Genomic DNA, 24,581 nt, shown 5'->3' on the forward strand with positions numbered 1-24,581 from the left:
ATTACAAATGTATTTAGCTAGCTCAGTGTTGAAGTTCAAATTATCTTGGAATTATTTTAAATATTTGTACAGGAACACAGATTAGTTTACTAATGTGTTGCCTATCCACTAATAACCACCTTGGCCTATGATCATTAACTCCTAGGGCTCAAGCAAACTCTTGGCAAAGAGAATTTGCTTCAGTGTTTGAAGCCGTCATTTGATGTCTTCACCCTAGGACCTGGAAGTGTTGACTCAGAAAAGGAATTTGAAAACAGTTTTTATAATTGCATTTTATTCTTTCAGCAGAAGAGTTGAGAGAAAAAAGTTCTGGTGAGGTAATGTCCTCCCCTATTTTCTTCCCCTCCTTTTTTGGTAGTTAATATTTTCTGATTATTTACATTCAACTGGAGACCAAGAATGTGGTATAAGGAAAAGAATGTCAGTGTGGAATCAGTCAGCACACCTGGGATATGGTTCTGGCTCTGTATTCAATGCATGACCTTAGACAAGTCATTTAATTTCTCTGGGTGTTGGTTTCTATAAATGCGAAAGTGACGTAGGTCATTCTTAAGCTGTTTTTCAGCCAGAAGAGTCTATAAATATGTAAATTTTTCCAAGAGAAGCTAAACTAGCCAGAAGATTGTTTGAGGGTAACACAGACCCATGCCTTCCTTATTCGTTACCTTTTGACAGGGCCAGCTTCATGGGCTGCAACCTGCACAGTCACACAGGGCCTTAAGCTCAGAGGGGCTCTGTACTTGGTTTAATGCTGTGCTGTCACCATCTTACAATTCTCATTATTCCTAAGCAGGGCCCTGCATTTTCGTTTTGCTCTGGGCCAGATAAATAATATAGCTAGTGCTGCCTTTTGGTAATGAATTTTTTCTCAGTTCATCTGCTAGTTGAAAAGAAAAAAGGAATTACAACCTCAAATTGGTCACTTTTGTCACCATTGTGTCCTTCAGGTAGACTGAGGAAGACATAATATTGACACAACTATATATGTGGACTTTGGGGGTCATTTTCAATGACCTAAGTTTCTGATTGCCCACATTTTCCCTCTTCTATGCTACTTTGCCCCACCTTAATCCATTTTTTAAAAAATGAGAGTTCATTACTGGTATTTACCCAGTAAACACCAGTACCAACATCATTCTGTCCATTGATACATAAGCAGTTATAGTATAAGATAGAAGATACTTTCGGCTTTGAATGACTGTTTTGTTGTATATTTTTGTTTTCCTGCAGAGGCTCCGATTACAATAGCTTGGCAACTAGAGAGAATTCTTTGGTGTGACGCCACCAGTAGAGGGATTTCTCTTTCTGTGTTCTATGGGCGGTTTCCCTCAGCAGCTGGTTTGTTCTGACCAGATAAGCTCCTCTTCCCTCTTTGAGAATAGAATGGTCACCCAGTACTGTGAGAGGGAAATTCATATAAAGAGAGACTTGCTAAGGCTGGGCTCAGTGGCTCATGCCTATAATCCCAGCATTTGGGGAGGCCGAGGTGGGCGGATCATGAAGTCAGGAGTTCGAGACCAGCCTGACCAACATAGTGAAACCCCGTCTTTACTAAAAATACAAAAAAATTAGCCAGCTGTGGTGGCAGGTGCCTGTAATCTCAACTACTCGGGAGGCTGAGGCAGGAGAATCGCTTGAACCCGGGAGGCAGAAGTTGCAGATAGCACCATTGCACTGCAGCCTGGGCGACAGTGAGAGACTCTGTCTCAAAAAAAAAAAAAAAAAAAAAAAAAAGACTTGCTAAAGGTGCTAAGATGTGCATTCATGCAGGGGCTGGCTTGATTGTCTGTGTTAATGCTGATAAAAATTACTCTGCGACTGCAAGGAACATATGGCTTCTTGGCTGACACAATATTGTATGCTAAAGGATGAAAGAGCAAAAGACAGAAAAAAACACTTTTAGGTATCTGCTGATGGTTGATGGGGTTTTATGTTATGAGTCTGGTTTCAGAAACTCGGAGCAAATCTCTACGCAACTATATTTACATATCACATCAATGGCAATAATTTGTTTTGGTGGGCCCCTCTGGAGTGTCTATTTCAAACTAATCCTCAAACTTTTTCTTTTGCAAACCCAGTGTTTGTAATCTTCCAAGATGCTGTCTTTTTGCCCTCAGTTCATAATGTTTTATTTCGCTTGTTTCAAAATTGATCATAGCTGACTTTTAATTATATTAACAACATCTGAAGGTTTTAAAATATTTTGTCTTGTTATTTCACTAAACTGAATTTAAATGATCATCTCTTTGCTGAATGCTGCCCTGGGTCCTGACTTTTAGACTGGGGAACCTGTTGTTTTCATTTCTTAAGTCACATAAACTGGTACTTGAATTTCCAGTTGTGCTTAAGAATAGCAAAAAAGAACTGGTAAATTTTAAAAAAGAATGCAGTTAGTCATTCAACAACATTTTATACCCAGTGTTGATAGCCAGCAAAGCACTAGACACAGCTTCCACTTTCCTTGTATCCAATGCATTGCATTTTCCCAGCATTACATTTATAGTTGTGAAACTTTGGGATTTTAAATGAAAAGAACCAAAGTGAAACTCCTCAAGTAATTAGATAAATGCTTTGGCTCTGTACATTTTATTTCAGAACACCTTTTTGAACACTGCTTTACAAAGATTCCAAAGAAAGAGCCATGGAAGCCTAAACACACAGGTTACCTGTGAAAATAGAGGGAATCAGAGGCCCAAGTTTAGAGTGCCCACCCAGTGGTGCACAGTTTCTTTCCAGGAAAGGAGGTGCAGTGTCTTCTCACAAGTGTTGGTCTCTACTATAGAGTGACCCCACAGGTGCCAGTTAGCATCACAATGAAAACTGGCAAGAGTCAGAGACAACACCTCACTTCAAAGATGTCATCTGTCAAAACACTAGGCAGAAACACCCATAGAGTGAAGTGAATACTGTGACATTTTACCCCTTGAAAGGAAACTCAGTGTTTTCACCCTTGGCCAAACGTTGTAATCACCTGGGCAAAGAAAAAATGTCTGGGTCCTACCCACAGAGATTCTGATGTCATTGGTCTAGGGTGTGACCCAGGCATTGGGATTTGAGAAGTGCCCCAGATGATTTTAAGGGGCAGCCCTAGGTGAGAACTAAGGTCTATAGTGAGGTATGTATATATATATATGCCTTGTGGAGACACAATTCACATACCATACTATTCACTCATTAAAAGTGTACATTCAATGGTTTTTAGTATATTCACAGAGTTGTGCCACCATCACCACAATCAATTTTATGTTTCCATCACCTCAAAAAGAAATCCACTAGCAGTCAGTCCCCATTTCTCCCACTCTACCCCTAGGCAACTACTTATCTACTTTCTGTCTGTATAGAGTTGCCCATTCTGGATATTTCACATAAACGGAACCATACAATTCTACATTTTGTTTACCCATTCACCAGTTGGTGGATATTTGAGTTGGTCTACTTTTTGGCTATTATGAATAATGCTGCTATAAACATTCGTGTGCAAGTTTTTTTGTGGGCATATGTTTTCCTTTCTCTTGGATATATATCTAGGAGTATAATTGCTGGATCATATGGTAGCTTTATGTTTAACTATTGGAGAAACTGCCAGACTGTTTTCCAAAGTGGTTGCGCCATTTACATTCTCTTCCCAGCATATAAGTGTTCCAATTTCTCTACATCCTTGCCAACACTTGTTTTTATCTCATTTTGATGATAGCCATTCTAGTGGGTATGAAATGGTATATCACTGTGGTTTTGATTTGCATGTCCTGCATGGCAAATGATATTGAACATCTTTTTATGTGTGTTTGGCCCACTTGTTTATCACCTTTAGAGAAACGTCTATTTAGATCCTTTGCCTATGGATTATTTATCTTATCATTATTGAGTTATAATAGTCCTTTACTATTGTGTACAATTTAAATGATAATCTCTTTGCTGAATGCTGCCATTCATATATAAGATATATGATTTGCAAATATAGTCTTCTCTTCTGTAGGTTGTCTTTTCACTTTCTTGAAGGCCTCCACTGAAGCAGAAAAGTTTTAATTTTGAAGAAGTCAAATTTTATATTTTCTTTGTTGCTTGTGCTTTCGTTGTCATATCTAAAAAAGGCTTTGCAGAACCCAAGGTCATGAAATTTTTCTCCTATATTTTATTTTAGGAGTTTTATAGTTTTAGCCCTTACATTTAGGTTTATAATCCATTTTGAATTAATTTTTCCATATGATATGAGCAAGGGTTCCAGCTTCATTCTTCTGCATGTGGATATTCTAGAGTGAGTTTTTAAAATAGCCTGCTCACCAATGGTTAGTGAATGTCTTACTGAAAGCCAGCTGTGTGACAAACTTCATGGGGCATGGCAATAATAAATTTCCAGAGAGTTCTACCTTATGCTTTCTGCCAGAGTGCCTATACACTGGTACACAGTCTAAACACACACTTGGAGCTACCAACAAACACATTTAGATAGTCTCTGTTTAGTGAGCTGAGGTTTCTCTACTTGCAGGGGACACTTAGGAATTAAGTGAAGTGTGATATCAGGCATTAAAGGTTTTCAAAGGAATTGAGCTTCCTTTATTGCACGAATCCACGCAAATACATTTAAACTAGAGTGTGTGACCTGTGAGTCAGGAAGTGCCTTGCTGAATGCGGTGGTGCTATTTGATGATGTTTCATTGCTTTGTGCTCTTGCCTGTTTGAGTGAGGAAAGACCCTTCCTGAAAATTTTGAGTCAGAAGTTACTTCTGGGAAGGTTATGACATTTTCTTCTCTGAAACTGCTTAAAAGCAGATGAACCATCCCTCCAAAAGGTCCAAAGTAGAGATGTATGAGCCATACCCAATGTTCTGTGCTGCTGTAGGGAAGTGGCAGGTAGGATTAGAAACAGTTCCCCAGGAAGTAGGGAAACTCTCATCAGCCAGGCCACCAGACGGAGAGCCCAAGTCAAGGAATAAGTCAAGTTCTTTCCTCTCTTTAGCTCTAAAAGTACTGGCTCTCACTCAGGTAGATTTGTCTTTCACAAATGGCCTCTGTACTTCTCTAATGTCCTTCTGCACTCCTGGCTTAAAAGGGGCACATTAATATACACTCTAAGAGACCATATTGAAACTTCTCTCACATCCCATAAAGCCTCTGGGCAAATACTGTTTTATCTCAAGAAACAAGCAAGGAAAATAGGCACAGAATTTTATAGATCTGAGTTCAAATCCTGGCCCCACTGCACAACCTGGATTATTTTCAGTTAATTATTTAACTTCTTTGAGCCTTATTTTCCCTTTCTATGCTATAGAAATATAAAAATATCTTTTGAAGTTCATTGTGGGATTAACTGAGAAAACAACTGTAAAATTCCTGGGCCAAGTTGGGAGCTCAATATATTTTATTCCTCTCTCCCTTTCAATACCAAAGATATGGTAGACCCCCAGTTTCAAACCTCATTTTTTTAGTGTTGAATTCAAAGATTTTAAAAGACCATTAGCAAAAATGGACATTGGATTTACCACTGGACACATCAGATCCATCTCCTACATTATTGTGTTCCTTACGTGGTTGTAAAGTCTTCATTCTTTGGCAGAGGATAGGACCTCCCCTTTTGGGGTCTTCCTACCACCCTAAGCAAAACATTGCTACTGTCCATGACTTTGCTGATATGTCAGCGTTTCAGTGAAGTACCCAGCTGTTTAAAACAGCAGGTATTTATTTTCTTTACTCTGAATATGCAAGGATGAAATATAGCTGCCTGTTTTTGGAAATGCTTTCTTCGTCTACGTCATTTGGTTAGGTTAAGCGATGGAATGTATTGTGACCTTGATCCGTGCACTGACCTCTCCCAGGTACCCCTAGAGCTTGTTTATGCAGATATTTATGGGCCAAGAAGCTGAACCTAAGCCCAAACTCCCCTCAGCTACTTTTTTGTGAAAGGTGAATTGTTCAGCAGGAGTATTTATGTGACTGGAAAAAGCCTTTGAGCAAGACAAGTGTGTAAAACTCTGTTCAGAAGAAGTTACTGTAAGGAGTGATGGGATCTGGCATGGTTCTTTGAGTGATAGTGGGTATGCAATCGTCTTAAGGACTTCCATTGCCATGATATAAAAATAACTGATCTTCTCTTTCATGGGCCTCCCTGAAATGTTCCACAGATTATGATGTAAAAATAACAAGCAGGGCAGGGAAGGACTTCCTTCCAAGGACAATGTATAGATTTAATTAGTGACATCTGTATTATTTGTATTCCTATGGAACTAAGTCCAGTTGTTTTCTACAAAAAAACTCAGAAGTCTGCTTGATGATGTGTCAAAAACTGGGAACAAGTTTGAAAACTACAAACAAGTAAGCATGAAAAAGGGACATTAATTCAATAGCATTTATTTTTATTAGGTCACATTATTACGTATGTCCTTTAAAAAAAAAACTTTCTGGGTATAGAGATAATAAAAAGTAGAATAAAGTACTTATTCCCCATATCAAAAGAGGAGAATAGAGGTACATACAAATTCCAAGCAGTATATGTTCTGAATCTATGAAAATTCTTTCTGGAATTTGGCCTGGTATATATAAATCTGAACATATAAGTACAAATGTTACTCATATACCTATAACTATGTAAAGACTAAAATACTTGCTTTTGAAATGCAGTCAGTTATAACTTAAGACATTTAAATACACTCTCCATTTCTGCTGAGGTCAGCACATCCCCTCGAGAAATAAAGGACTTGGCTTTATAATGGGAGAAAAGAATCTGTGAAGAGTAATTTGAGGATGACTTACAGTTAACTATAACTTAAAATTTTTTAGGTGAAGTCCATAGTTTTACTTAAGTTGGTTAAGGGGTGCAAAAATACAGTTATATAGAAAGAATAAGTTCTAGTGTTTGATAGAATAGCAGGGAAATTATAGTTAACAGTAACTTACTGTATATTTTTAAATATATGGAAGAGAAGAATTGTAATGTACCCAACACAAAGAACAGATAAACCTTTGGGGTGATGGATATCTCAATTACCCCAACTTGATTATTACACATTGTCTACATGTATCAGAATATCACATATACCCCCAAAATATGTATCAATATCAACAGAAAAATAAAGAATTCTCAATAAAACCTAGAATTTAGCCAAACCCTCAGTAAATTAAACCATAATAAAATGTTAAATATTTTCCCCAGACTTGGAAGTAATATAATGGTGGTTTCCAGTTTAAACAAAACCTTATGTGTAGTTGTAAGATTCAAATGAAAAGATGCACATAAAAGTGCTTTGGAAATGGCAAAATTCTCAGCAGGGTTGCCACCATGAGGGCAGTAGAGTGCAACAGAAAGGAGCGTTGCTTCGGAGCCAAACTGTGAGCATGTCAATTTCAGCATGGCTGCCCTGTGCGAAATATGCAGCCTCTGTGTGTGCCAGGATCCACATCTCTAAGATGGGGACCATAATAATTCCCATTACTGCTACGAAGAGTATGTCAGTTACCACATGTAGAATTCTCAGGACAGTTTCTGGCACGTGGAAAGTGCTCAAGCAATCATGGTGATGATTATGATGATGATGGTGCAGTTGTATTTGGGGGAAAAGGAGAGGACAGAGGAAGTATTTGATTTTGAAAATGAGGGATGGACCAGCTGACCCAATCAGCTTAAAGAGGAGTAAACAGCATAACAGAAATTAATTAGGTTTGGAATTAAAATGGAAATGAATGCCCTGTTCATACATATATTCCAAATTGAGATAAGTGTCTTTCTTGGTACTGGCAGAAATATTATTAGCAACATTTACCATCGTTTAAAAATAAAATATTTTGAGCAACCATTACACATATACTATGGAGCCATGAAGATTCTAGTTTAAAAACTACGTTTAACAAGGAATAACTGTCTCCAGATTTAATAGCAAGTATCATAAAGATAATGAGATGATGTGGGAGAGTAAACATTTTCATTGCCACAAATGTGGGATAACAGCATGATTCAAGAGTGGTAGATAAAACAGGAGAAACAGGCTGACTCTAAGGAGAAAGGGACACCTCTCCACAAGACCCTTTCAGAAGCTGAACTATAATTATTCTTTTATGCTTTTGACTATATTTTGCCACCCATGTTCTAAAACAATGGCTAAATATTCCATACCGAGAAACCAGAACCACCTGGGTCTTACCTTCTTGTGGCCATGATGCACATCCCTGAGCAGCCATATTGCTCTCCAAAGAAGTTTCGTAAGACCAACCTGCTTCCCCCACTAACCTGTCCCACGGGCACCACTGCTCCTTCTGCCAGACTGGACAGTGCACCTGCACTCCGCCTGTAACGCAGGCTGGGAGAAATGGACCCTGAGAAGATTCAGCTTTGCTTTTTCACCAGCTGAGGGAAATTGTCTTCAGGGCTGCCTCAGATCTGCCAAAATCCTCCCAGCAATACCTGGCAAAAGCCCAAGATGTGAGTTCTTCATACTAAAAATGGAGAATCGGGGCCAATATTCTAACTATGAGTTTTTAATTCCAAGAATTTAAAAATAATATTTTTTATATATATATATATACTTTTTTTCAGAGTAAAGATTGGGAAGCAGCTGGGCATCAGGCTGAGAGGCTGGCTAAAAAGAGAACAGCTGTGTTGGTCTTAGGTCTGAGCTGACTGCAATAACTCTTGATTTCTTTCAACCCTGGACCTAAGGATTCAAGGCCATAAAGCAAAGCTACCAAGTGTTCACTTATCTGGTTTCTTGTGAGACATACAGAGTGGAGTTGGTTGTTAAGCCATCTTTAAATGGAAAGTGTTACAGAAATGCTTATAATAATAAAACGCTAATTATAGCATTTCCCCAAGTTGTGGGATTACTATAATGGGAATGATGGCACATGCAAGACCTAACACATTTATCAAAGAGCTGGCAGGATGTCTACAAAAGTAAATATTATATATGGTGATGTGTCATATGCTGATCAACATAATAAGTCTTGCTGGACAGCTGCTTTAGTTTAAGATAAGCAAAGCAAGCATAGGAGTGTTTGAAAACCATTTATGCTCAGGTGGATATACCTAAAGTGTGTTTCAGCTGGAGAGTGGGGATTGGGAGAGGGCTCATGCCTCTTTATATCTTCACAGTACCTTATAATTATAAAGTGCCTAGCATTCTGCCTCACACCTAGTAGCTGATCAATGAATCATTGCCTCATCCCCCCTTCCTCTAGCATGTTGTCATCAGTGGGAGATGGCTTATGGGTAAGGGTATGGGGAGCTTTGAGTACCAAGAGCACATGATCTAAAGCAGTTTGTTATACAAATATAGCCTTGAGACATCTCTGGTTCCTCCTTCCTAGCAGATTGTCACCTCTGTCACACCTACGAAGAAATTTTTATACTGTCATTGGTTACCTTTTATTCAGTGAGTGCTCCACAAATACCTGTTGATTTAACTGCATCTATTATGGACATTTATGGCACTTCAAGGCTGTGATTGCCTTTAGTGACTGCCACTGAACAGATTCCTACTTGTTGAGTATTGCTTATTGCTGAAGCTATTTTTATAAGCACTGCCAAAAGCCTTTAATCCTCTGTCAGTTGAGTGTATCTTTGGGGTTGTTTTTGTTGTTACAGCTAACCTTTTGGCAGAGAATGGGGCAGACAAAAAAGGGGGGGGAATTGAGATAGGAAGCAGTTTGTAGAAAGATCCTTGGAAAAACCCTTTCCCCCAAATTACATTTTGCATTCCATTAGAGAACAACGGATTAAAAACAAAGCACAAATCTCGCTGAGAACCTGAAAGGCAAGTTTCAGCATGAGTGAATTTTTAACAGCCTCGAAGGAGGGGGTTAAAATGAAATTCTGACAACCTTAACTACATTTCTTTCTTAAAGCGTTGCTATAATAATAAAAGGTGAAATGTCAGCAGTCACATATTATTCTGTCTAACAATACTTTATAATTTTTACTCTGTGGGAGCACTTGCCCTTTTATAGTCTCAACTCTTGCGTTTTGACTGAATGCCCAAGGACAGCAATTACTTAAGCCATTTACCTACACACGGGCAGCACAGCCTAGACCTGCTCTGCATTGCTAAGTTCTCCAGGGATTTGCTCTTGGGGACTTCAGTCAGTAAAAGAATTCTATGATATGGGCTACTTACTACCCCTGGGGTTTCAACCACTCCAAAATTCTGTGTTCATCCCTACGCCTTGAAAACACACTGCTGGCTATGCTTTCTGCGAAGGAGAGATCAGCTTCTGTGTGTCAAGAAAACATCTTCAAACATCCAAATAGTCACACAGTCTCCTTCAGAATATTGCAGAAAAATAGATACTACTCAGTTATCACAAAGTAGAGATGGGAGTTTTCTATTAAAATTTTATTCACTTAGCAAGCATGCTTAGAACAGCTGCTACGTCCACCAACCTAGAGCATCCACTAGGGGAGAGCTACCAAGATTACTACTACACAGAACCAGCCCACAGAGAGTACATTTTGTGGGAAAAGTCAGATGAGAGATGTAAATTATTGAGGGAAGCAGTAGGCTGATCAAGGAAGTAGCCTGCCTTGAGGTTAGGGATGGGAATCCTGGCATCAGTTGTGACCCATCAGCTCAAATGCCCTCAGGGTCGGGCAGGTAAGGAAATAAATGAAGGGTGCCAGTAGGGACTGTCACACAGTGGAGCCAGTGAGAGCCATCGAGATGGAACACTATCCCTCAACTCCAGCTGTCAGTGCCATGAGCAAATACCGGCCCATTCTTGCCAGAGCTTTGGCTTTTAAAAAATTATTTTTTAATGTTGGCAACTAGTTCACAGTGTTTTACCCCTATGAAGTCCACGCAAAACAGTTCTAGGGACCAAACTTTGGGTTATGATGTGTGCTGTCTTTAAATTCCATTCTATATGCTTTATCTCCGGCTGTTACAGGTTAGGCGCTCTGGAAAGCAGATTCTGAGACAGTGTAATCAGCAGGAGGTTTACTCAGATCACAGTCTGTGAAGGAAAAGGAAGGAAGCAGGTGTGGAGTGTGGATACAGGGAGAAGTTGGACTGTGATGGAGTCTCAGTAGATATCTCTGCCAACATTTAAGGAGTAGTGAAACTTGGGTAGCCCTTCAGAGTTGTTCCAAGTTGGGTGATAGGGCTGGGCCTTTATACCTTGGCATGAACCAATCACTGGATGTGGGTTGCTTGGGAAGGGGCATGACTTTGGGTAAGGAGGCTCTCTTCAGCCAAAGGAATGTGCATCAGAGTCAGCCACACTCTCAGTAGCTGGGAAATCAGTCGTATCTTACTGAAGGGGATCTGGGTGGTGCATGACAATACCCTTCATAGTTGTAGGTAGGTTTTTCTACATGGACTGTGTTGCCCCTGAACACAAGGATGAGGTTGCAATAAACATTGAACTGACCTGACAATCATGCCCTAGAGAAGAGAGATGATCTCACATTAATTGTTTCTCCTGGTCCCATCCTGTCTCTGGGCCTGTCTCTTTCCCTACTTTTGCTGGCCTGTAAGTCTCCCACAGAAGCTAGTGGAACAGGATTCCTAAACCCGCTGAGGAATTCCTAACCCCTTGACCCGACCTTAGAGCTATATTGGTGTGGCCTACAATCCATATTTGGAGCATTTCTAAGGATACAGTTTCAACCTAAGCAGAGAGAGTTGTAATGGAATGGAATGATGCACTCATTTTTGCAACATGTGCTTTTTGATAGCCTACTGCATGCCAGGCACCAAGCCACTCATTTTGAACAAAAGATGTTTCCTGCATGCAAGAAGTTTGGTATTTAGTTGGTAATGCAGATGAATAAGCAGACAATTTCAGGGTGGTAGGTGTTCTCATAGGGGTGATCAGAAGTTTTGTTTTGGGAGGTTACTTTGATTAAAAATCTGTAGTTAGAAACAATTATAATACTCTTTGTGAACAACAATTCAGCAAAGCAATGCCAACCGGGCTGGAGAGGGTCAGGTTATAGTGTGTTAAGGGAGCAGACTCTGCAAGGTTTAGTGAACATTAGTGTACATAAATGGGGAAGTGAGGACTTTCACCTACTGTCCAGGTTGCTGGCCTAAATGATTGTAGATTTGGAAGACATGAATGAATGATGGCATAACTGAGGGAAAAAAATGCAAAGTACTGGGTAGACAACCATCACTACCGATGATTAAGATGTGGTTGTGTGCTAAGAACTGTTTATGAAATATATTCTTTCCTGGGAAGTAAGGCAGTCATAAATAACTATCATATGTGTCACGTTTTGACAATTATTTTATGTAAAGCCATGGAGAGCACGCTGGAGAGGGGATAAGAGAAGAAAGGTATGAATTCCAATTTATGTGGCAGGAAAATCTTGAGGTGGATAATAATGAAGATGACATTAAGTTCCATAACAATAATAGCTAATATGAATGCCTAATAACTACAAAGGACTGTGTTAAGTGCTTTCTCTGCTTTAACTCATTTAGATTTCTCTCCACAACCCTGCAATATAGAGGCTGTTATCCATCCTCTTTGTATAGATATGAAGAAGCTGAGGCTTTCTCTTCAGGGTTAGTTAGGCATCTTGCTTAAGATTTGATGACAAGAAAGTGGCAGCCCTTGGATTTGAACCAGGTTGCCTGAAGCCAAGGTCTGGTGTCTTATCACAAAATTATACTGTTTCTCACTTGAAATTGATATTGAAATATGCATGGGAGAGGAGAGCATTCAAACTGAAGGGAACTGGTTTTGCAAAGATATGATGATGTTTTGAGTTTGAGAGGAAATATGGGAGATATGACCAAAACATAAGGTAGAGAGGTGAGAGCATGGTGTGAAGGTTAACTTTTAAAGTTAGATTGTAGTTTCCTTGTAGATGGTCTTAAATACCAAGCTAAGGGGTTGGGGTTTTTGTTCCTTGTGAAATGGGGAGTCATAGAAGGCTGTAAGCAAACATGTGGTAATATCTGTATTTTGAAACAGTAACTCCGGCTGTGAAAAGTAGACAGGTGAATAGAGAGACTGGAGGTGGTTAGGCAGAGAGGAGCAGGCCCCTAAATATTGGGGAGGCACTTTGCAAGCAGGGTAAGAACAGGGCAAGTAGAAAGAAATAGAAGACAGTTTGGTTGTTGCGTGAGCTCAGGTTTTTGTCTGTGATATTGAGAATGCAGGATGAAGGTAAAGACGGCGTGTAGAGAGAGCAGGAGCTCAGATTCAGACTGTGGAAATGGAGACGTGGGCCTCAGGAGGCTCTGTGTATAAGAGACCCTGGAACCTCCTCCTTGGGAGTTTAGGGGGATGCTGGATTTGGCTGGATTTGAGTTGAGCTTATTGAAGAAACCCTGTGTAGGCTGACAAGTATGAAAGTACACACTTAAATAGGGGATAAAAGAAAGTATTTTTTTTTAAGTCATATTGTACATCCTGTCATTTCACATGAAGTAACCTGCCACTGTGGCTACGGTCTGTGAAATGAAATATGTGAACTTTCAGTTTAGAGTAGGAGTTGATATTTAGGACTGGGCAAAATGTTCCAGGAAAAGGGCGGGATTCATGCATGATGATTTATCTGGAAATTTTCTAGAAGCTCTATAGGCCAGTTCCATTTGAGAACACAGACTTGCCTTCCCATTGATGGTAATGAACTCAGGTAGTTCCAATTGTCTCAGTCATTTGTTGGCTTCTGGATTTATGCTTTTTTTGGTTAAACCATCATCTCATATTATTTAGTTCTTAGTTGCTAGAGTAAGTGTGCATTATTACCTATATTCTAATGATAATGTAATTGTAGGATCCATGTTTACAATATGTAGTCCACACTCTCAAGGATTTAAAGGCAGATTATGCTGGGTGGAAAAGGAGGGAGCAATTCCCCAACAGCTAGAGAGTGTGACAACATATCCAGCTGCTCCTTGCTTCTTCAGCATGCACAAATGCCCCGTGTGTGTGTGTGTGTGTGTGTGTGTGTGTGTGTGTGTGTGAATTGTAGTGTAGTTGATTTTCTCTGGCAATGCTGTCATAATTTTGGTTCTCCTTTAAGTATTAGTGGAGGTTGGAAAGAAATTTCTGTTATAAAAATTTTCAAAGTAGTTTATTCTCCCAAGTAGCAGGCTGATGGCCAATTGTCTGTATCTGATCGTTAATAAAAATTGAGCATTTCAAATGACTTTCTCATTCTCCTGCTGCTATTAATGGGGCCCCATCTTTAGGACATCTGTAAAACATTATTTGTAATGGAATTCTTATTATAGCATAACATTTTATTAGATCTTAGAAATGACAATCAGATTACATTGTTTTTCTTATTAAAAATACTTTCTTCAATGCAGAGTTCCCTAATCTTCTTTCTCAGAAAACCATTATACTTTTACTTAAATTTTGTTTTAATTGAAGTATTATATTCATGCAGTGCACAAGTCATCAATGTGTGGCTCAATGACTTTTCCCATGGGTGTGTACCTGTGGAGCCATAAGCCAGATAAAATTTACAATATTTCCAAAACCCAGGAGGCTACCTCCTTTATGCCTCTTCACAGTCAATTTACCTTTCCAAAGATAACCCCTATTCTGACTGCTATGACATAGGTCAAGGGTGCATGGATTTTAAGTACAATGTTTTCATATCAATAAATTCTGAAATGTATTTATTGGAGTGTGCTAGAGTACTGGGAAGTAATCCTGACTTTTTGCAGAGGTCACTTGTATAAGAAGAACCCTTCCTATTCAAGTGACTAATCCTTGGACTTTGGCAATCAGAAGTGGCACATTCTAATTAAACTAATGGTGAATTATACTAAGGGTGGAAATTATGCTGAGGGTGAATGATTTTGGATTTCTGTCCTCTAAAGGTGGTCATAGATTTTCACAGAATCAAATCCCTACTAAATTTTCTCCTCCTTTCACCATTGCTCCACCCCCAAGTGTTCTGCTAGATGTTATCTGAATAAGATTTCTTTGCTGTGAATGATTTCTTATAATACTTCATGGCTCATCTTCATCTCCAGACGTTCTTAAAGTCGTAACAGCATCCTACACCTAAGAATGCAGAACTTGATAAATGGTTAGACAAGATCATCTCCCTTCTATAACAATTTAGAAAACCTGAAAACACACTAAAAGACCTAGTTTTCCTTTTAATGTACAGGGCTCATTCTACAGAGGTATTCTATGGTTGTATTCTAAATCCAGACTTGCCCTGTGTAGAAACCAAAATTAGAAGTCTGAGGCCCATTTCTTCAACCAAATCTGATGAGTAAAAGGATATACAGTAGTCATGTATAAAGGTGGAAAGACCTGGCATGGCCCCTATTGCTGCTGTGTTAATTCTCCAAACTAAAAAGGTGACCAAAAGATACTTGCCCGTAGGTTAAGTAGAAATCGAGACCAAGAAAGATCCCTTAAGTTACTAATTTGAAGAATTCTTTCCTAATTGTTGAGAATTTACCATCTTGTATTGTTGGTAGGAGCTAGTAGTTGCATCAAGAAAAGGTGCTTTAAGGCAAATTAGGTTGGAGTTTCCTTTGTTCATTAATCAAAATCAAGAGAATCTGTTTCCTACACGTTGTTCCTTTCTGTGAAAAGACTATGACAACATGACTGAATTTCCTCGGGGAATTTTCTAACACCTTTAATGAGAAAAAAGATGTCTTCGCATGAGTATACAAACATGCAGAAGAATGCTTATTAGAAGATCTATTTATACTTGAAATAGAACTGAACTGAGTTGGCAAGAAAAGAGAATTGTGTTAGTATGCAGGTCCCTCAGAGACATGATTATAGTCCTAGTGACAGGATATGAAGATACTACTAATTACCTTTGTAGACTGAAGACATTTTTAAGATACACTTGATTTCGTGTCATCAACAAGAAAGTAGTAGTTTTGTTATATGAATTATTTTTTAACTTTTCAGTGTACCTACTATTAATAAATGTGCAAACAAATACACGTATTAAAAATAAAGAGCAAGTCTCTACCTACCCCCATTTCTTCCCTCAATCCCAATCCCTAGATATTAATAATGGCTAATGTTTTCTTCCAGATATTTTTAATACAGCTAAAGAAAGGATGGGTATGTGGATGGATGAATGGATGAGGGATAGACAAACAGGTAAATAGATAAATGGGGAAAGAGACATTGAAATGTTTGTTTGTTGGTTTGTTTGTCTGTTTGTCTGCTAAGCTGGGTACTTTGTTGAAGATTCAATGTTAAGCAAACACACATGTTACCAACTTTCCTAGAGCTTATAGTCTGGCAAAAGGAAATAGATATTAATCGCAAACAAGTAAATGTATAACTATAAATTAAATACAGCATAAAAGAGTACGTGAGTTTCTCTGAGGAAGGGATGTTTGTGCTGAAATCTGAAGGAAGACTGGAAGATTGAGTTAGACTAGAGGGGAATGTTCTAGATAGAGGCAAGAAAGTATGCAGAAGACCGTGTGCCAGCAGGACCATAGCTTATTCAAGGAACTGAGGGTGCCTGGAATGGCTAGAGTGTAGACTGGGTAGAAGGGGATAAGTACTGTGTTGGAATTCAGTTGGGAGGCTGTTGCAGAAGTGAAAGGGGAAAAATGAAGGCAGTTTGGACTAGTGTGAAAGTAGCTTGGACTAGCATGTGGTTGGAGAAAAATTACTGCACTTCAGTCTTTTGGAAAATGAAGCATGATTTAGTAATGATTGGAAAGAGATGGTAAGGATATAGATGGCTTCTCTCTGTTTTTCTGTTTCTTAATATATGTGGAATTTTTCTACGCTTTTTCTGACCTTGCATTTTTCCTCTTAATAGTATATTTTGAAGATTCCCTCTTCATTTCAATAATGCCTTTTTAATGAGCTCCTTGCATTTCATGGTACAAATGTGCTATAGTCCTTTTAACCAAATTTGAGATTGCTTGGTTTCCTGTTCCATCAATAACTTTAACGTAGTTGTTAATGTTTACCAGTCTTGTTCATAATCTTTATCTATTTATTTAATGATATTTTTTATTATTTATAAAATATTTATTTATTAAGGATATTAATCCTTAACTAGCAAAAGAAGCAAAAATGTACAGTCACCTGCATAGATGCATTAGACACCAAAAAGGCATTTGACAAAATTTACCAACCTAATTTTTTTTTTTCCTAATGACGCTTTGTATTTAGAATTTATCAGTTCTCTAGAAGTGGTGTTTTGGTCTTAATTTTGTATCCGAAGGTCCAAACTCACTCTTTTCTGTTCATTCTATTATCTGTTTGTCTTATATCTTTGGCTTTATTCTTTCATCAAACTCATTCTTTGTAATGTCTTTTATGATTCAAAGTGGATATTTTTCTGTTTCTCCAGTGTTATTTTCTAGAAGGTATTTTTTTATCAGTGTTTGCTTGAAACTTTTCTCCTTTCCTTGCATTCTTTCCTCTTTCCTCTATGCTTTGAAAAATATTTGCATAGTTGCTGTCATTTATTTTTTTTCTTTCTCATATTTAACGTGGAAAGTGCTAGCTAGACCATCTATTTTTCTAAAGATTGTATCTGTAAATCATATTTGAGTTGTACTGCTTCTTCCCCGAGACCTTTTTGTTTTCTTTGAGAAATGAACTTCATTGGTTGGGTAGCACTAGGATTTTTCTTTTGCTTGAGAGTAGGGAAGAGGACTCAACTGAGATTATGGCTAGTTATAGTTGGTTACTTTGGGCTCTATTCTTTGTTCTGCAATTTTATTTAACATTTTATACTGGGATCTATTTTTTTTTTTAAAGACAAGGTCATATTTCAGTCTTACAAGTGGGAACCTTTGGATTCAAATTATTCTATAAGTTGGAGAGAGTTTTGAAACATTTGCTTTTGATAAAGACAGTTAGTCCTATATACTTACTTCTCCTGCTATAGCTTCACCTTCCAAGGAGTCATTCTCACCTTAGGTGGGTCAACGTGGTAGTAGTGAGCCAGGACTTCTACTCTAAAAAGCTTATTCTAGAACTGCCTACTGACCCCTCAGAGTCCTGCCCTCTGGATTGTAGGGCATTTGGAAGTTTGTCCCCAAATTTGTTCAACTCTCTAGAAGTGCTTTTCTCTCCTGGAACTGCTTTGGAGCTAGAAGTTAGTGTTGGTCTTTGGGTCTTTGTATTGTCATATCTCCCTTTCCTTGGCCACAATTTTTCAAATATGGCTTTACCAGAGAGTGTATCTCTTCCTTTGTTTGAATGTCGTTGGTATATTTTGTCTAAGGTTTGATATTTTTATTCATTTTACTAAATTTAGAAATGGTAATTTTTTTTTTTTTTTTTTTTTTTTTTTTTTTTTGAGACAGAGTCTCACACTGTCACCAGGCTGGAATGCAGTGACGTGATCTCAGCCCACTGCAACCTCTACCTCCTGGGTTCAAGTGATTCTCCTGCCTCAGCCTCCAGAGTAGCTGGGACTACCGGCATGTATCACCATACCCAGCTAATTTTTGTATTTTTAGTAGAAACAGGGTTTCACCATATTGTCCAGGATGGTCTTGATCTCTCGACCTCATGATCCACCTGCCTCGGCTTTCCAAAGTGTCGGGATTACAGGCGTGAGCCACCGCGCCCAGCCAGAAAAGGGAATTTTGGCCGTGTAAACTTGGCAATATCTTTTAGCCTTTTGGATTCAGTTTTCTTATCTGCAAAACTGGAAGAAGTAATTGCTACCTTCTGGTTTTCAGGATCAAGTCAGATAATGTATTAGAAAGTGCTTTGTGTACTGTACAGTTCTTTCTAGGTATAAGTTATTCTTACTATTGTTTGTCTAGATGAGATACACAGAGACAAAAGTAAGGAATAGAATGATACATTCTGAGCACTAAAATGGTAGAATATATGTTCATAGGACAGTATGGTTAAGCATTTAGGGCTGTTGTGAAAAGTGAATGGACTTGAAAGGGATAGGAATTCTCTGGTTGAGAGGAGGGGGAGGGGTACAATCAAAGATGTAGTGGATGGAGTATACCTGGTATGTTTAAAGAACCCTGAGTATCACAATTAATTGAAATGGCAGGGTCATGGAAAAGAGTCACAGAAGAAAAACTGAGAGGGTTAAGGAGGCACCAAATTATAAAGGCCTGACTGAGAAATCTGGAAGTTATTCTGAATGCAGTATAAAGCCTGGATTTGATTTTAACAAAAACCTTAGCAGGAAGCTTATACTTTATGTTTAAGGATGTGGCAGTGGTATGCAGGAAAAATGAAGACAGGGAGAAAGAGGATGATGGGGTTGCATAAGTGGGTAAACATACATCTAGTGTGCCAGGACAATCAAGTTTAAACCTGTTGTTCCAGAACAATTATTATTAGTGGCCTATTTCCTTCTTAATGCTGCTCATAGTAAAATGATGGCAGTATTTATAAGAACATCATAAGAACACTGACCAGGGCCAAGGCAATGGGCATATAAAGGAAGAAACCAATGCCAGAATATCAAAAAAGAAGAATGTATAAGGTTACTACATGAGGAGAGGAGGGAGGAATGAAGAAGGGAGAGTAAGAGGTGGGTCCAAATTTTTCTGCCAGATAAATTGCAGTAGTGGTGGTAACAATCATTTTTGAAAGGGGATAAGGGGGGACCTGGAAGTAACAGGGTTTAAAGAGAACAAGAATTAGTTTGCTGTGAACTGCTGAGTTGTAGCAGCGAGGATCTAAGTTGATTTGTCACTTGTAGAGTTGTAGATGAAGCTTGGGAGTCACGCATCACTTTTATAAAACATTCATTGACTATGCTCAGCTCTATGAGGCTGAGTACGGACCTCAAGTCTACTTGCTTAGTCACCTTTCTGAATTATAGAGACTTGTTACACAATCCTCATGCTGAATAGGGACTTGCCTTATAGTCCCTTCCACTCCTAGAGGGGGAAAGTGGCTCAGACAACATGAGTAATGAAGAAACACCCGGACACATTCTATTATAGCTCAAAAACTTTTCTACTTTGAGCAGACTCAGGAGTTTCTCTTGGCTTAAGACACAGGTCCTTTTCCATGTCAGATAATATTCTTCTCAAGATTTTGTACCCTTGATCATGTCAGATAATATTCTTCTCAAGATTTTGTACCCTTGATTCTCCCTTCTGGAGCTCAATAGCTAACAAATAGCAGCTGACCTTTCCTGTCTCGCAGTCTGTGGCTTCCTGTGACCTAATTGGAAAGCTTTGCTTGATATGTTGTGAGAAATATAAATTACAAATTACTATATATAGTTATAACATTTAGGGTACAGTTATACAAATTGGTGCTTATATGAATGTAGAAATGAGTGCATACATGCATCTATGAATATGTATATGTATATACAATTTATATAGTTACATATATGCATTGAAGGCAGTTTAGTGCTTAAATGCACAGGCTTTGAAATTAGGCAGGGCTGTGTGACTCTCATCTGTAAAGTGGGAATAATATGAATAACTGCCTCATTGAGTTGCTGTAAGGGTTAAATGAGATGATGATTATAAAATGCTTTCAAATGGTGCTGGCATTTTTTTAAAAACTGGAAAAGTGTATACCTAATTGTGAAGACACAGTTAATGTTTGAGTTGCTGGATTTTGGAAAATTTTGTTTTCTTTTTGCTTATATTTCTAAATTTTTTTCCTAACATTCTTTATCAAAAGACACATGAGAATAAAATTGATATAGTAAAATTTTTATTAATACAGTTAGTTGCCTAGAATAATATTTATGAATAGAAGAGAATTCATACATGTTTATTAATGAGCTTTTTAGTTGGAAACTCTCAGTTCATATATTTCCTGTCTGTGGCACCTCCCATTGTCTCCCTGAAGCCCTTTCTCAACTGCTGTCCTTCTAAAGAGGAAAGGCTCAATGGCCTATATACAGCCAACCTTGAGCACCGTTGTGGCAGGAAACAGATAACCAGTGTTTGTATAGGTCACTAGGATTTATCTTTATTCATATCTCACTTCTAAGAACTAGCCTTTCCATGATCACCATGATCACAAGGCTAAGAGATAGGTAACATGGTCTCTTTGCAAATACAGTAGGAATTTCCCACTGAGCCTGTTTTCATTAAAACAAATCAGTAAATACCATAGATTTAAAGCAAGTGCTTGTTCCCTATTAGTCTTTCTGGTGATCCTAACAAATGCAGAGACGATGAGCAAATATAATTTTACTACATTTATCCAAATACTTGCACAATCTTTTCTTATTTTTATTTGTAATATCAGTCTTAAATAATCATGAGTAATTTTACATATTAGAAAGTGGGAACTGGAAAAATGTGATTTTTTTTTCAAAATCCTTAAGAGACAGCTGCTGAGAGAAAACAATAATGCGCCTGCCTGTTTCAGTTTCTGCCTCACTCACAATGAGTTTCTCGGGAGCCCAAATTACTAGATGATAGAATTGGTCTAATTCAACCTTGCAAACAAAAGGAGAAGAATTGATCAAAGAATCAGCAAATTGGGTCATTGAGAGGCTATATGAGCTTTTTCTTTAAGCTTTGCCACTGGATTCCTGTATCTCTCATTTTACACCCTTTCTTTGTTGGCTTGAAGAAGTCACTTTTGTAAATTACCATTAAACTTGTTATCTAGCTGACTGTGGAAAGTCCCTTATTTCATAGACTCATGGAATTTTGCAGCTAGAAAGAGCCCTAGAAGGCCTCTGTTCTCAGTGTACAGAGAGGAGGAGAGAAGGTAAGAGATTGGCCCAAGATAACACAGCTTTTAACAAGGAGCCAGGACTATCAATTTTCAGCTATCAAATGTTGATTCTCTCACTAGAAAGTTACATTCTGGGTCACAGTGTAGCATGTGTGCTAACTTGAGCATCTAAGACTCTATCAGAACTGGTATTGTTAATAATCCAGAACTAAAACACTTCTGAATTTTACCATACCAGGTTTGCAAAATCCTTTTGACAGGGCTAAATCCAAGGGCACAAATGAAATCATCACAGCCACATCTCTATTTCCCCATCTCTAGAACAGACTTGCTTCCTGTAGCACACATAATGCCATCAGCCCCCTCACCCTTACACCACTTAGCTTGAATGACAACACTTTTACGGACATATGCCAAAGAGGACAGTAATTGGCCCAAATTGAGTCATGTGCCCCTCCCTGTGTCCAAGAAATAGGACATCCTATTTCCTTTGGTCACTTGGCCACTAGTAAGAATGGGCCCTGGCTGAACCAAATGGAATGTGCTCCCTGGGGGAAAGAAAGATTCTCTTGCTATGAATTTGTGTTCTTAAAAGTAGGAGACTGGGAGGCCAAGGCCGGAGGATCACTTGAGCCCAGAAGATCAAAACTAGCCCAGGCAGCAAAGGGAGATCCATCTCTACAAAAAAAATAAAAATAAAAAATAAATTATCAAAGTATGGTGGTGTACACCTATGGTCCCAGCTACCTGGGAGGCTGAGGGGAGAGGATTGCTTGAGTCCAGGAGGCCAAGGCTGCAGCGAGCTGCCATCATGCCACTGCACTGCACTGTAGCCTAAGTGACAGAGTGAGGCCCTGTCTCAAAAAAAAAAAAAAAGTATGAGACAGATATTTTGGGCAGGCAGAAACAACAACTATTCACTTTAGATGTCAGCCAGATCACATATGTGGTAATTTTTTATTTTTTGGTGGACTCTGTCGATGTGACAATGTTAAAACTTTAGATGTTTTTCTTTAAAAACTTTAGATTGTCTTCCTTTAAAGAGTAATGAGTTTTGTTCTGGCAGGCATTTAATTTTCTGGCAGATCAGCTGGAACTAATGGAGGCCTGGTTTTAGATTCTGTTAGGGCAAACCTAGAGTGATCCTTGTTTTAGGATTAGAGTAGTCCTTCTAAGGCATTGCCTTTTTTGGAGTCTCAGCTGAATCTTGAGAGTGTTCAGCAAAGTCTCTTTTCCTTGGCTGGTTGGAACTCTAACATCTGACATTTAGTAGCCCTCAAACACCCTTTTCTGCTCACAGAATAGCTGCTTGGGGTAGGTCTCGCATACGATTTTCTTAATATTTGTCTAAAGGCTCAAGAAACCCCCATACATGTTTCTAGAGTGTTTCTTTTCTTGTGCAGCTTCCTCTCTAATACCCTGCTCCACAAATTCCTACCATATCTGCCACCCAAAAATCAGGTCTCAGTTTTCTTCACTCAGCTGCTCTCTGGGTTCCACTTGCCCTAGTTGCAATTTGAAAAGTGCCCCAAGGCAAAAAGCCAAGATAAACATAAAGCTTATCTCCGGTGTCTTCCTGCTCTCAAGGATCACAGCCATGGACTGTTGTCCAGTGCCTAAAATTGTGGCTTCAAATGTTTGTGTCCATGTTTATGGTTGTTTACGTCCCTTTCTCCATTATAGACACACTTAAGACCTTTTTTTTTTCTTTTTTGATACTGCAACTGAAGCACACATAAATTTGATCACTCGCCAAGCTTGGCTCTATCTACAAAGCTACTTCGTATTTACAGAAAGTTTGCTCAAATACTGAGGACAAGTTTTGGCCTCTAGAGGAGTTATAGGAGCTGATAACTTAATCTGGGGGTGAATCCTTTGTGAGAAATGAATAATTCAATCCTCTCCTAATTTGTCTATATTTCTGTAAATTATCTCCTTATTTTCTTTTAAATTGGGATATGGTCATCTGTTGAAACAATTTTGTATAAATAGGAAAAGAAAATGACTTGGTATCAGACGATCTGGGTTCAAAAAAGAAAAGAAAAGAAAATCAAATTCCAGCAGACCTCAGTGTGCCTGGGCTTGAGGTTGCCTGTCTATAAAGTGAGGTAAAAATGGCAATTTTTCAGGGTTGTGATGATGTTGAGAATATCTTCCACTCTTGTTATTTTCTTTCAGTAGTAGCCTGCGGGGGGGTCTAAGAAAATTTAGCTTTAGAGGACATTTTAGCATATTCTTTGAGTTAGTTTTTCTTTTATTCTGTGTATCAATATAATTAGTAATATTTATTAATATTATATGTCTAAATGTCATATATTAATATTATATTTCTTAATATCATATTAATAAAATGTTTGACCATGAAATGTTTTGTTACAACAAAGCAGCCAAATCCGAAACTGTGATTTAAACGATAGTGTATGCTACTTTAAAATATGGCTCTTAGCACTTGGCTTTCTGTATAGAAGTTTGCATTCCTTTTCTCTCTCTCTTTTTTTAAATCCTCAGTCATAAAACCTGAGCTTTTATAAAAGGAAAGTAACATAGAAGGAAAAAAAAGTGTGCCAAAGAATTCGTGTATTTGAGTTTTGTATCTCTAGTGTTTAACAGTTTTATAATCCAGGTTTATAACTTGTTGAGAACAATAGACTAACTATTTTAAGCACATTTGCTTTGCTAAAGATTAACTTTTTACATGCCTGGTAAGTATGGTGAAATTTAAGCTTTGAGAGTAATGGAGAGGAATATTTTCCATCTCTGCCTGCATTTTTTAGTAAGGATTTTTTAGTAAGATACTAACAGCTATTTTCAATGTGTTACATTTATTAGCAACCAACATGATTCAAGCATTTTCTCTTAGTGCATATCATCTTAAAAGACAGTGAAATGGGGAGGCCTTGATAAGCTAAAACTAAATTTTAGCCTCACTTTATATACTCATCAAAATCTAGAAAAATACAAAATATTTAATAATCCTTATCCTAATAGATATTAGTATTCCAACCTTGATTCCACAAATGCTTTAATTCATAGTC

The 24,581-nt window shown here is 38.2% G+C and overlaps 1 protein-coding gene across 14 annotated transcripts in view; it reads left to right on the plus strand.

Moving 5' to 3' along the window:
- The window catches only part of THRB (thyroid hormone receptor beta), a 371,482-nt gene that overhangs the window by 96,877 nt on the left and 250,024 nt on the right, over positions 1–24,581 (plus strand). The window lies entirely within an intron of this gene.

The sequence above is a fragment of the Macaca thibetana genome, chromosome 2, assembly GCF_024542745.1.
Source record: "Macaca thibetana thibetana isolate TM-01 chromosome 2, ASM2454274v1, whole genome shotgun sequence".
Taxonomy (NCBI): Eukaryota; Metazoa; Chordata; class Mammalia; order Primates; family Cercopithecidae; genus Macaca; species Macaca thibetana.